Source organism: Phoca vitulina, unplaced genomic scaffold (assembly GCF_004348235.1).
Source record: "Phoca vitulina isolate PV1807 unplaced genomic scaffold, GSC_HSeal_1.0 scaffold8, whole genome shotgun sequence".
Taxonomy (NCBI): Eukaryota; Metazoa; Chordata; class Mammalia; order Carnivora; family Phocidae; genus Phoca; species Phoca vitulina.
In genome coordinates, this window is record NW_022589711.1 from 894,674 (window position 1) to 909,654 (window position 14,981).

At 36.2% G+C, this 14,981-nt stretch overlaps 1 protein-coding gene and 1 pseudogene across 3 annotated transcripts in view; one reads left to right on the plus strand and one right to left on the minus strand.

Annotated features, from left to right (window-relative positions):
- Nucleotides 1-14,981, minus strand: part of NCAM2 (neural cell adhesion molecule 2) — a 517,778-nt gene that overhangs the window by 136,893 nt on the left and 365,904 nt on the right. The window lies entirely within an intron of this gene.
- On the plus strand, nucleotides 7,143-8,134 carry LOC116633718 (annotated as a pseudogene). The gene has a single exon (XR_004299765.1). The product of XR_004299765.1 is annotated as a glutaredoxin-3-like (transcript).

Sequence of the window (14,981 nt, forward strand, 5' to 3'; positions counted from 1 at the left end):
AGCAAAAAGGAGAAAAAGGGAGGAAGGAAATGGGAACTACACTGGCCTAAACCAGAAGGGGAAAATGGCACATTCAAAAGATAAAAGAAGCTCACTAGAACTGGAATATTCAATATAAAGTGGGTGGTAAGAGATAAAGTGGCTGGAGAGGGACAAGGCTGCTGTAACGAGCCTCAAAAGTCAAAGGAAGACTAGTAAGAACATGAAAAGATGCTCAACATCATTAGCTACCATGAAAATGTCAGTTGAAACCACAATACTACTTCACACCCTCTGGGCTAGCTGTAATCAAAAAGACAGACAACAGTGTTGGTGAAGCTGTAGGCAAATTGGCACTTTCATGCACTGCTGGTAGGTGAGAATGAAAAATGGAGCAGGTGCTTTGGATAAAAAGTCTGACAGTTACCCAGAATGTTAAACACAGAGTTATTATATGACTCAGCAATTACACTTGCAGGAGAATTAAAGATATATGTCCACACAAAACCTTATACATGAACATCCATAATAGTATTATTAATAAAACCAAAAAATTAAAGCATCACAATGTCCATCTACTAATGCATGCATAAATAGAATGTGATATATTCATACAATGGAATACTATATGACAATAAAAAGAAATTAAATATTTACACAGGCTACAATATGGATGAACCTTGAAAACATTAGGCTAAGTGAAAAAAGCTAGTAACAAAGGCTACATATTGACTGCTTCCATTTATATGAAATTTCCAGAATAGACAAATCTATGGATACAGAAGTGTATCGGTGGTTGCCTAAGGCTGGCAGGTGGTGTGAGGAGATTGGGAGTGATGGCCAAGAAGGGAGGAATTTCTTTTTGAGATGATGAAAATATTTCAAAATTGATTCTGTGGATGATTGCACAGCTCTGTAAATATACTAAGACACATTTAATTTTACATTTTAATGAGTGAATTGCATCCTGTATGAATTATTTGTAAATAAAACTGTTAAAAACTAAAGACAAAGGAAGGAATTTAGGTGTTCTAGAAGCAACTGGAAAAGGATATGAAAGGTTGTAGGCCTACAAGGCAAATGCATTTGCTCTTTGAAAAGATCATTCATGCTGTGGAGTGAAGAAGGAATTCAAGAGGAGGAAGGGAGGCCCAATGGAAGCACACTGCACTGATAATGATAAAGGCAGTGGTAGTGGAGATGGAAAGAAGAGAATACATTCTAGAAATGTATTGAAGAGGAATCAACAGTGTTTAGTAAATGATTGAATGAGACGTGGTGATGAAAGAAAAGAGGACAAGAGTATTTCTAGGTTTCTGTCACAGAGCCCTGAATGGGAAATATTCTATCATTAGTAAACTATTGTATGTCCATAAATTATACATATGTATGCATATATTCATATTTTATGATATGTACCCATATTTTAATTCTGTTCCATATTATATATTCACTACTTTAAAACTGATATTTATTTATTTATTTATTTATTTTTAATATTTTATTTATTTATTTGACAGAGAGAGACACAGCGAGAGGGAATATAAGCAGGGGGAGTGGGAGAGGGAGAAGCAGGCTTCCTTAGGAGCAGGGAGCCCGATACGGGGCTTGATCCCAGGACCCTGGGATCATGACATGAGCCGAAGGCAGATGCTTAATGACTGAGCCACCCAGGGACCCCTAAAACTGATATTTAAAATTGAAAAGTTAATAAATGAAATGTTGATATAAAGTGAAAGTAGAATAAACTTTTCAGAGATTTTAATTTTAAAAAATTATATAAGGTGGGTTCCAACTAACAATTGTCAAAATGATGGTTTTCAGAATGTGACCTGCTTATTTTATATTAATGCCTGGGTGGTGTACTGCCAACTTTAGCATAACATAGCAGCTAAGACTGCAGAACCAGGCTGGAAAGTTTATGTCTTGATGGTGCCACCCTACAACCTTTGTGACCTGGAGTTAATTATTTAACTTAGATGTACTTCAGTTTCTCTCTGTGTAATGGGTATAAGAATGCAACATTCATAGGATTGCTATGCAGATTAAACGAGTGAATATTTGTAGAGCTTAGGACTTGTCAGTACATGCTAAATAAATTCACATAAAACATCGGATATCCAGACCCAAGTGATAAATATATAAATTTATACAATATCCATTTCATTGTGATAGCTAAAGGCATTCTGTCTCACAAAGAAATAGTAACTCTCCTATCTTCTTTTTACTCACCAGTGCATTACTACTGCTAGACTTTTCTCACAATCCCATGAACTACATCCCAATTATTTATAATATTTTGTCAATGAAAAATATGTAGTATGTTCATTAAAGAACAAAATTAAAATTAGGATGAAAAAACTACTATAGGAGAGCAAAATTCCTACTGATAAATGATAAAACATTTCACACATAAATAATTAAATTACTGAATAATGGGATTTATATTTTATTACACCCATAATGTTACTAATAAAACTCTAGATATTGAATTTGTCTGTAATTGCCATTACATTTGTGGATGGCTTGCACGTATCCTTGACTTCGCTCTTCATCACAATGACCTTCCCTGTTCAAAGACCATGACTTTGGTGGCAGGGGTCAGTCTTGTTAAGTATTACATTGATATCAACTCTATGATACCATTCAGTGGTTTTAAAATTTTAAGATTCCAATGATTATGCATCACCTCGCTCGAATTTATACTAGTCAAAGTGTGCCTAAGAACCAGCACAGCGGGCCCATCCCCCAGAAAAGCAGCACAACACCATGCCCCCCCTCCCCATACCACCACTGAGTAGACATACCATGTCTACTGACCACAGAGCTCTGCAAAGCTTCAGCTTTAGTGGAAATAGCATCAAATCTCTTTTATAACTAAAAGATCAGAGCACACCTAGTTAAAACTCGCCACACTCTGACCAAAGTCCAAACACCTCCCACTGCAAGCAAGGAGAAACTCTGCAGAGGACTGACCTGAGGGAAAGAGCAGCTAAAACACAGCAGCAGAATGCACACAGAACACACCCGAGACACTTACTGAAGTGCCAGGCCCTGGACAGTATATGACCTCTTCTTAATAAAACCATTACTCTCAGGAGCAGGAAACATAACAGGCTTTCCTAACATACAGAAGAAGACAAAGACCTAGACAAAATGCCAAGACAGAAGAATTCACCCCAGAAAAAAAGAACAAGAAAAGGTCACAGGCCAAAGATCTAACTGATATAAGTAATATGGCTGATCTAGAATTTAAAACAACAATCAAAGGATACTAGCTGGACTTGAGAAAAGCACAGACAACAACAGGAAGTCCCTTACCACAGAGATAAAAGATCTAAAAACTAGTCAAGCAAAAATAAAAAAAATGCTATAACTAAGATGTAAAACCAACTGGATGTAATGACCACAATGATGGAAGATGTGGAAGAATGAATACTTGATATAGAAGATAAAATTATGGAAAATAATGAAGCTAAAAAGAAGAGAGAAAGAAAAATATTGGATCATGAATGTAGCCTTAAGGAACTCAGCAACTCCATAATGTGTAATAAAATTTGTATCATAGGAATCCCAGAGGAAGAAGAAAGGGAAAAAGGGGGAGAAGGTTTATTTGAGTAAATTATAGCTGAAAACTTCCCTAATCTGGGGAAGGAAACAGACATCCAAATCCAGGAGTCACAGAGAACTTCCAGCAAAATTGACAAAAGCAGGCCAACTCAAGACATATTATAGTTAAATTTGCAAAATATAGAGATAAGGAAAAGCAATCCTAAAAGCAGCAAGAGAAAAGAAGTCCCTAACTTAAGGGAAGACAAAAAGGTTAGCAGCAGACCTCTCTACAGAAATTCGTTAGGGTAGAAGAGAGTGGCATGATATAGTCAACATGCTGAATGGGAAAAATATGCAGCCAAGAATACTTTATCCAGCAAGGCTGTCATTCAGAATAGAAGGAGAGATAAACAGTTTCCTAGACAAACAAAAACTGAAAGAGTTCATGACCACGAAACCAGCCCTGCAAGAAATGGGACTCTTGAGTGGGAAAGAAAGACCAAAGCAACAAAGACTAGAAAGGAACAGAGAAAATTTCCAGAAACAATGACTTACCAAGTAATACAATGGCTCTAAGTTCATATTTATCAATAATCACTCTGAATGTAAATGGACTAAATGCTCCAATAAAAAGACACAGGGTGTCAGAACTGATTAAAAAAAAAAAAGATCCATCTATATGCTGCCTATAAGAGATTCATTTTAGAACCAAAGATACCTGCATATTGAACATGAGGGGATGGAGACATGCTAATGGATGTCAAAAGAAAGCTGGAGTAGCCATACTTATACAAACTAGATTTTAAACCAAAGACTGGAACAAGAGATTCATCATAATAAAGGGGTACTACATCATAATAAAGGGGTCTATCCAAAAAGAAGATCAAACAATTGTAAATGTTTATGCCCCTAACTTGAGAGAACCCAAATATATAAAACAATTAATAACAAACATAATGGAACTCATTGATAATAACACAATAATAGCGGATTGCTTTAACACCCCACTTAGAGCAATGGACAGATCATATAAGCAGAATATCAGTGTGGCTTTGAATGACACACTGGACCAGACAGACTTAACAGATATATTCAGAACATTTCATCCTAAAGCAGCATTCTTTTAGAGTGCACATGGTATATTCTCCAGAATAGATCACATACTGGGTCACAAATCAGGCCTCAACAAATACAAAAAAATTGAGATCATACCATGCATATTTTCCAACCACAATGCTATGAAACTTGAAGTCAAACACAGGAAAAAAATGTGTACAGTTGAACATAGGGATTAAAAAAAGGGGGGATCCATAAAACAGATTCTTTTTTTTTTTTTTTAAAGATTTTATTTATTTATTTGAGAGAGAGAGAGAGAGAGAATGAGAGAGAGAGAGAATGAGAGAGAGAGCATGAGGCGGGGAGGGTCAGAGGGAGAAGCAGACTCCCCGCCGAGCAGGGAGCCTGATGTGGGACTCGATCCCGGGACTCCAGGATCATGACCCGAGCCAAAGGCAGTCGCTTAACCAACTGAGCCGCCCAGGCGCCCCCCATAAAACAGATTCTTATCTGTAGAGGATTCTATACCTGAAACTAAGATTACACTATATATTAACTAACTGGAATTCAAATAAAAAAACAAACAAAAAAATGGGAAGAAAAAAAATGTACCTGGCAATGTATGTGTACATTTTTCATTCTTTTTGAAAAATTACATCATGCCAAATATATATTCCAATGTCTACCTACATCATTGGATAGATAAGAACTTTTATATAACTAATGTACATAATTATTATACGTGCCACTAGTATTATAGCAAATATATGCTCCTTTTTGAACAGAGAGCTATGCTGAGTGATTAAATACTTTATTTCATGTCTCATAACCATGCATTGGGTAGCTGTGTTACTATCTGACTCATATATAATTAACATAATCATCTTAAATGAGAGCAGTGTATATTTATTGGAAATGCTTTATATAAGGCATGAATGTAAAAACCAGAAACTACTCACCATACACCAAAATACTCAAAACTGCAATTTCATCAAATCATTACACAGACACAGAAACAACCTACCTCCAAGAAATGGCTAGAAATTAAAACTGTATGTAACAAATATATAAACTTGATTGAGCTGCTTTTGTTTTGGTTTGGATTTTGCTTGTTTTATAGTAAATAAAGTAATCCTCCATAAAGAATAGGGAAGTTAAAAGAAAGACTGTATATACAAACCAAACTTTTCATCATTATTACGAGTCTTCAATTAAGGAGAAAGAAGTCTTCAGAGAGGATCTCATAGAAGTTATTAAGACAATCATGAAAAAGAGGAAGAGAATTAAAAATACTTGATGGGATAAATTAATCAATGTTACAACCCTAAACCATGGGAAAGAGAAAGTACGTTGTGGAATTTGTCAAAAACAAGAAGGGAAGATAAAGCATCGTATATTTCTATATTTAGTTACTTTTTCTAAAACAATCCAAAAATTATGGATCAGACAGGTCTGTGATGAATCTTTACAGTTATGTATATCAATCATTAGATAATGAAAAAATTAAGAATATTATTATTAAAGGGCAATCTGGTGGAGCTAAAGACTCAGGAAGCAGAAATGGTCTGGGAAATTATACTACCTTTGCTACAAGACATAATATTGATGAGAAACAGCTTTCATCAAGGCTCTAATTGTGTTTTGGAATATGCAGGCATAAGAAGAGGTCAAATAATTATACTACAGGGCAGAGTGTTGTAATTTTATGAGAAGGTACTAAAAAGGCATACTATTAGTGAATAAATATGTAAAGTGCTATCTCAAGGTGCTGATCAAAACAGCCAGCCAGACAGGTTCGTGTAATAGAGGAAGAGATGGATAAGGCCTCAATAAACCTCCAACATCTCCTCTATGGTACACACAGGAAAAGTGTGCAATTTAATGGCTTGGTAGTCTCCTTCTTCTATATATATTGTGTATGGGATCCCCTTAATTATCACCTTTTCTATCATTTGACTCCAAAGTATATATTAATTTATGGATAAACAAATCATTAATTCACTAAGCAATCAAAGGATGATATCAATTCAATCAAATTATTGACCTATAGATATGTTACTATTACTTTAGCATTACACATCTTTATTATTAAAATTTTGTCCCTGTATCATCACAGCTCCTATGACTCCAAAAAATATAGTGAACTTCAGACTTGAATGCAAATGTCCATAGAGTAAATGAACTCTCATGTTTTAGACATAGATTAAGTTCTTAACTGGCTTTGAATTTCGTAATTGAAAGAACAGTGGTCTGCAATTTATCCTTAGTTTACCTGAAGAACTCATTAACTAACCTAAATATATTCAGAGTTAATACCTGTTAAAAATTAATCGTCTATCACATTGATTGATTTGCAGATGTCGAACCAAACTTGCAGCCCAGGAATAAATCCCACTTGGTCGTGGTGAATAATCCTTTCAATGTACTGTTGGATCCTATTGGCTAGTATTTTGGGGAGAATTTTTGCATCCATGTTCATCAGGGATATTGGTCTGTAATTCTTTTTGATGGGGTCTTTGTCTGGTTTTGGGATCAAGGTAATGCTGGCCTCATAAAATGAGTTTGGAAGTTTTCCTTCCATTTCTATTTTTTGGAACAGTTTCAGAAGAATGTGCACATGCCCCAGAGTTGACCAAAAAAGTTCAGCGCCATGCATCTAGCGGCTCCTTCCCACCCAGTGGTAACGAGCATCCTAAAGAAGATCTCAACCTTCGCCTGAAGAAATTAACTCATGCCGCCCCTTGCATGTTGTTTATGAAAGGAACTCCTCAGGACCGTGCTGCAGTTTCAGCAAGCAGATGGTGGAAATCCTTAACATAATATTCAGTTTAGCAATTTTAATATCTTCTCAGATGAAGAAGTTCGTCAGGGCCTCAAAACCTATTCCAACTGGCCCACCTATCCCCAGCTCTATGTTTCTGGAGAGCTCATAGGAGGACTTGATATAATTAAGGAGCTTGAAGCATCTGATGAACTAGATACAATTTGCCCTAAAGCTCCCAAATTAGAGGAAAGGCTCAAAGTACTGACAAATAAAGCTTCTGTGATGCTCTTTATGAAAGGAAACAAACAGGAAGCAAAATGTGGATTCAGCAAACAAATTCTGGAAATACTAAATAATACTGGTGTTGAATACGAGACATTTGATATATTGGAGGATGAAGAAGTTCATCAGCGGTTAAAAACTTATTCAAATTGGCCCACATACCTTCAGCTGTATGTGAAAGGGGAGCTTGTTAGAGGTCTGGATATCGTTAGGGAACTAGGAGACAATGGTGAGCTGCTGCCAGTGCTGAAAGGAGAGAACTAGGGACTGTTACGCCCTGTGCCCGATTGCTGCAGGAAACCTTCGTCACAGCGGGGCGGCTCACGACTCCATTCTCAGATTGCTGCACACCCAGTTAGGCTCGGTGTAACCCACCAGCTCGTGCTAAATACATGTATGTTTTGTTTGTTTTTCATCAAACCAGAATGCAATAAACATCTTCAAATCCGATTAAAAAAAAAAAAAATTCTTCTTTAAATGTTTGGTAGAGGTCTGTGATTCACAGACCTGTACCTCTGAAACAAATAATACATTATATGTTAAAAAAAAAAAAAAAGAAGATAGTAGGAAGGGAAAAATAATGGGGGGGAAATCGGAGGGGGAGACAAACCATGAGAGACTATGGACCCTGAGAAACAAACTGAGGGTTCTAGAGGGGAGGGGATTGGGAGGATGGGTTAGCTTGGTGATGGGAATTAAAGAGGGCACATATTGCATGGAGCACTCGGTGTTATACGCAAATGATGAATCATGGAACACTACATCAAAAACTAATGATGTAATGTATGGTGACTAACATAACATAATAAAATTTAAAAAAATATAAAATAAAATAAATAAAATAAATAAAATAAATAAATGTTTGGTAGAATTCCCCTAGGAAGCCATTTGGCTCTAGGCTTTTGTTTGTTGGGAGATTTTTGATTACTGCTTCAATTTCCTTACCGGTTATGGGTCTGTTCAGGTTTTCTATTTCTTCCTGGTTCAGTTTTGGTAGTTAATATGTCTCTAAGAATGCAACCATTTCTTCCAGATTATCTAACTTGTTGGCATATAGTTGCCCATAATATGTTCTTATAATTGTTTGTATTTCTTTGGTATTGTTTGTGATCTCTCCTCTTTCATTCATGATTTTATTTATTTAGGTCCTTTCTCTTTTCTTTCTGATAAGTCTGGACAGGGGTTTATCAATCTTATTAATTCTTTCAAAGAACCAGCTCCTAGTTTCATTGATCTGTTCTACTGTTCTTTTGGTTTCTATTTCATTGATTTCTGCTCTAATCTTTATTATTTCTCTCCTCCTGCTGGGTTTAGGCTTTATTTGCTGTTCTTTCTGCAGCTCCTTTAGGTGTAGGGTTAGGTTGTGTATTTGAGAACTTTCTTGTTTCTTGAGAAAGGCTTGTATTGCTATATACTTTCCTCTTAGGACCGCCTTTGCTGCATCTCAAAGATTTTGAACAGTTGAGTTTTCATTTTCATTTGTTTCCATGAATTTTTAAAATTCTTCTTTAATTTCCTGGTTGACCCATTCATTCTTTAGTAGGAAGCTCTTTAGCCACTGCAAATCTAATCAATGTGATACAATACATTAATAAAAGAAAGAACAAGAACCATATGACCCTCTCAATAGATGCAGAAAAAGCATTTGACAAAGTACAGCATCCTTCTTGACTAAGACTCTTCACAGTATAGGGAAAAAGGATACATACCTCAATATCATAAAAGCCATCTATGAAAAACCCACAGCGAATATCATACTCAATGGGGAAAAACTGAGAGCTTGTCCCCTAAGTCCCCTGAGGAACATGGCAGGGATGTCCACCATCACCACTGCTATTCAGCTAGTACTAGAAGTCCTAGCCTCAGCAATCAGACAACAAAAAATAAATAAAAGGCATCTGAATAGACAAAGAAGAAGTGAAACTCTCACTTTTGCAGATGATATGATACTTTATGTGGAAAATCCAAAAGACTCCACCCCCAAAACTGCTAGAACTCATACAGGAATTCAGTAAAGTGGCGGGATATAAGATCAATGCGCAGAAATCAGTTACATTTCTATACACCAGCAACAAGACAGAAGAAAGAGAAATTAAGGAGTCAATCCATTTACAATTGCACCCAAAGCCATAAGATACCTAGGAATAAATCTAACCAAAGAGGCAGAAAAATCTGTACTCAGAAAACTATAGAATACTCATGAAATAAATTGAGGAAGACACAAAGAAATGGAAAAGCATTCTATGCTCATGGATTAGAAGAACAAATATTGTGAAAATGTCTATGCTACCTAGAGCAATCTACACATTTAATGCAATGCCTATCAGAACACCATCAACTTTTTTCAAAGAAATAGAACAAATAATCCTAAAATTTGTATGGAACCAGAAAAGACCCCGAATAGCCAGAGGAACATTGAAAAAGAAAAGCAAAGCTGGTAGCATCACAATTCCGGACTTTCAGCTCTATTACAAAGCTGTAATCATCAAGACAGTAGGCCACTGGCACAAAAACAGACACATAAATCAGTGGAACAGAATAGAGAGCCCAGAAATGGACCCTCAACTCTATGATCAACTAATCTTCAACAAAGCAGGAAAAAATGTCCAATGGAAAAAAAACAGTCTCTTCAACCAAAGGTGTTGGGACAGCCAACATGCAGAAGAATGAAACTGGACCATTTCCTTACACCATACACAAAAATAGACTCAAAATGGATGAAAGACCTCAATGTGAGACAGGAATCCATCAAAATCCTTGAGGAGACCACATGCAGCAACCTCTTCGACCTCAGCCACAGCAACTTCTTCCTAGAAACATCTCCAAAGGCAAGGGAAGCAAGGGCAAAAATGAACTATTGGGACTTCATCAAGATAAAAAGCTTTTGCACAGCAAAGGAAACAGTCAACAAAACCAAAAGAAAACCGACAGAATGGAAGAAGATATTTGCAAATGACATATCAGATAAAGGGCTAGTATCCAAAGTCTATAAAGAATTTATCAAACTCAACACCCAGAGAACAACTAATCCAATCAAGAATACATAGGCAGAAGACATGAACAGATATTTCTGCAAAGAAGACATCCAAATGGCCAACAGACACATGAAAAAGTGCTGAACATCACTCGGCATCAGGGAAATCCAAATGAAAACCTCAATGAGATACCACCTCACACCAGTCAGAATGGCTAAAGTTAATAAGTCAGGAAATGACAGATGTTGGTGAGGATGCGGAGAAAGGGGAACCCTCCTACACTGTTGGTGGGAATGCAAGCTGGTGCAGCCACTCTGGAAAACAGTATGGAGGTTCCTCAAAAAGTTGAAAATAGAGGTACCCTATGACCCAGCAATTGTACAACTAGGTATTGACCCCAAAGATACAAATGTAGCAATCTGAAGGGGCACAGGCACCCCTATGTTTATAGCAGCAATGTCCACAATAGCCAAACTATGGAAAGCGCCTAGATGTCCACCAACAAATGAATGAATAAAGAAGATGTGGTGAAAATTATATATATATATATATATATATATATATATATACACACACACACACACACACACACACACACACACACACACACACAATGGAATATTATGCAGCCATCAAAAATGAAATCTTGCCATTTGAATGATGTGGATGGAACTAGAGGGTATTATGCTAAGTGAAATAACTCAATCAGAGAAAGACAAGTATCATATGATCTCACTGATATGAGGAATTTGAGAAACAAGACAGAGGATCATAGGGGAATGGAGGGAAAAATGAAACAAGATGAAACCAGAGAGGGAGACAAACCATAAGAGACTCTTAATCTCAGGAAACAAACTGAGGATTGCTGGAGTGGAGGGGGGTGGGCGGGATGGGGTGGCTGGGTGATGGACATTGGGGAGGGGATGTACTATGGTGAGCTCTGTGAATTATGTAAGACTGATGAATCAAAGACCTGTATCCCTGAAACAAATAATATATGTTAATAAAAAAACAAATCAATCATCTATTATACAGACTTCAATTTGGCCATCTAGGACTCTCTCAGAAGACTCCAAAGTAACTGGAACCTGCAGTCAGTACATCAAAGATTTGTGACAGTTTTCACTACACTTATGACTTGCTATTTGTAGTTAATATTCTAGATGGATAAAGTAGAAACACCACTGAAAAACTTGCAATATCCAAGGACTGATGGAGGAATATGAAATCTTACTGGTTGAAACTAATTGACCTTAATAGTAGGACATAATGATAAAGAAAATCTGTGTCCTAAGATGGCCAACCAAGCCAACAAGAAATTCCCAGTCCTTGTCCCGGGGTTCTTCTGGGTTCTTCTCCCTGCTCTGCTTCCTGCATGCACCAATCCGAGTCCTTTTCCCAGCCCCGCTTCACGCACACACCACAAGTGTCAAGTATGTGGAAGTAGAAGTGTATAAATTGCCCCCTTTGTTTGTGTTCGGGGCTCAGACCTTTGGAGACCACTCTCCTCTGAGCCCCTCGGCGTTAAATAAACCTCCTATCCTCCAAGATGTCCAAGGGCCGCTTGGTTCTTCCATCGGGCGATTCAGTCCAGGTTCCGTAACAATAAGAGGAAAAAGGAGATAACAGAAATTGGAAGAGTAGCCTACCATATAGAGCCATGTAGGTAATAGAATGAATTTCCGAATGATATGAGAAACTACTGGAAACTTCTGAACAAAAGAGTGATATTATCTGGCTTGTTTCAAGTGGAGCAATCTAGCTATTTTAATGAGACTGATGGGAGGTATGGGGATGCATTGAGACCTCTTAAAAAGTTATTGCAATAATCCAGGCAAGTAATTATGATGGCTTGGACCAGAACAGTAACAGGTAGGTGTTAAGAAATGATCAAGTTTTGAATATATTTAAAATTGGGCTAACAGGATTTGCAAAAAAAAAAAAGAATATGGGTATAGTAATAGACAAGAATCAAAAATAGCACCAAGAATTTTAGTCTATATAACTGTAAGGAAAGAGTCACCATTTAATGAGGTGGGATGACTGAGGAAGAAACAAATGTGAAGATAATGTACAGAATTGTACTGGATATTTTCATTTTCAGCTATTTATTAAATATCTAAATGAAGGTATACCATTGGATATAGAAGACTAAGGTTCAGTGAAGAGGTCCATTGGTTGAGATTTAGAGTTTAATGGATCCAAGTGATAATCAAAGCCATGAGACTAGATGAATAAGTCAAGGGACTAAACATAGAGAAAGGAATTCAAGAATGAGCCCCGAAATGGGGCCCTCTATCACTTAGAGGTCAATTAGAAGGCAAAGAGTGATCAAAGGGTACTGAAAGTAGTGAGAAGTGTGGCAAAAGAAAAACCAGGAGCATACTGCAAGCCAAAGACATGCTTTAAGCAAAAGAGATAATTTCATTGGCAGAATGAAAATGAGGAGAAGGCAGAAAAAAAAAATGAGGACTGATAATTTGCCATTAAGTTTAAAAAGATGAAAGTTACTGGTAAACTTGTCAGAGAGCTTCAGTGGAGTGATATGATCAAAGTTTGTATTCAGGAAATAATTGGAGAAAGAAAATTAGAGCAAGGTTAAACAACATTTTCAAGGGATTTTGCTGTAAATAGAGAGGATGGAGAATCAGATGGTATTCGGAGGCGATGAGATTATCTATCTATCTATCTATCTATCTATCATCTATCTATCATCTATCTATCTATCTATCTATCATCACCATCTGCCTATCTATATGCTGTATACACACGTATATTCTCATGTATGTGTAGTGGTATATGTGTATGTTACAGATATACTGCAAAATGTATGTGTTATATATAATATATACATAAAAGAAAAAATAATAGAATATTTTTGAATGTTGATAGGAATGATAAATAAGGTACTGAATAAAATATTGTTGAGAATAGGGATCTGAATTACTGGACTTATATCCATCATATGTTAGAAAGGGTACTACTAGGATCCACATAAAAACTCAAAAAAAAATTTCACTCATGATAACATATAGGTTCAGTTATGTATGAGTGTGGATGTAGTAGTAAGAATTTGTTAAAGTTTTATTTGATTGTTTATTTTCTTAGTAAAAGAGGAAGCAGATCATCAGCAAAAGTTTCAGGATAGAGGAAACTTGCAAATTTGAGGATGGAGGAAATGCAAAAGGTAGTTATGATAAAACTGGCCAAGAAAATGGGCCAGGAAAATGTGGGATGAATGGTACACAACACAAAGAACACACACTGAATATGGGCCACAACTTTAAAGAGAGACCATTCAGAATGATTACAGGCTTTTCCTCCAGGTAAGCTCAGCTGTCCTAACACATCTGTGGAATAGATGTGGAGGTTAATTAAACCATGAATGGTGCTGTGCCAGAAACATTTCATGAAGCCAAAAAAGATTGAGGAGTGCATATGAGGTCGTAATTATAATAATAGAAAATGAAATTTAGTATGGGGATTAAAAGAGGTGAGCAAGATGGGTGGTCTAGGTCAGGGGGAAAAAATGGTAGGATCCACAAATATTAGAATTGCATTGCTTTTACATATTTGATAGAGTATAAATACATTTTTTTTATAAGTAGATGCACTATTAAATATGCATCTGGCACCTGAGTTTAAGAGATTTAGAAAGCTAGACAAGAACTTTCTGAGGATTACAAAGCAACTGTAATAATGCTGCTCCAAGATGTAGATCATGACAGTGCAACATTATAGCCAAGGCTGATTTACATCTAAAACATTTTTGTCCCACCCCCAACCCCCATCATAAACACAACGGTTCAGTACATGGCAGAACAGAGTTATTATTGAAAATCTTCGTTTAATATATCATTTAAATTTATTATCTGTTAACCCCTCACTCAAGTGCAATGAAGGCACTGCAGCAACTATGCTAAGGTAATTTTCATTAAAATGTATTCAACTTTATTCATTAACTATTGTGTAACTAACATTCTTTCATGCACCTGTTTTTGTCTCATGCTTAAAGTTGACAATGAAATACATCAGATGTATTACTTTTATGGAAGCTGTTTATTAGATGTTTGCTTAAATATTTTCACAGATACGTTGTGTCTATTATATAGTAACTTGAATTTATTTTTCATATATATTATTTTAAATTGTACCCAAATGCCTGCCTAGCTGTCATGCATTTATTCAAATTTGCTTCAGCTTCTTTATTGAATTTAGTTTATATTATTCACAAAATATCAAAGTTACAAATACGAGGAAATTTATTTTTAAGTCTATTAATATTCACTGACATCTCCATATTTCCTTATAGCTATATGATTTTATATTTTTTCAGGGGATAGTACTAGATTGCTTCATAAGAAGAAATAAGT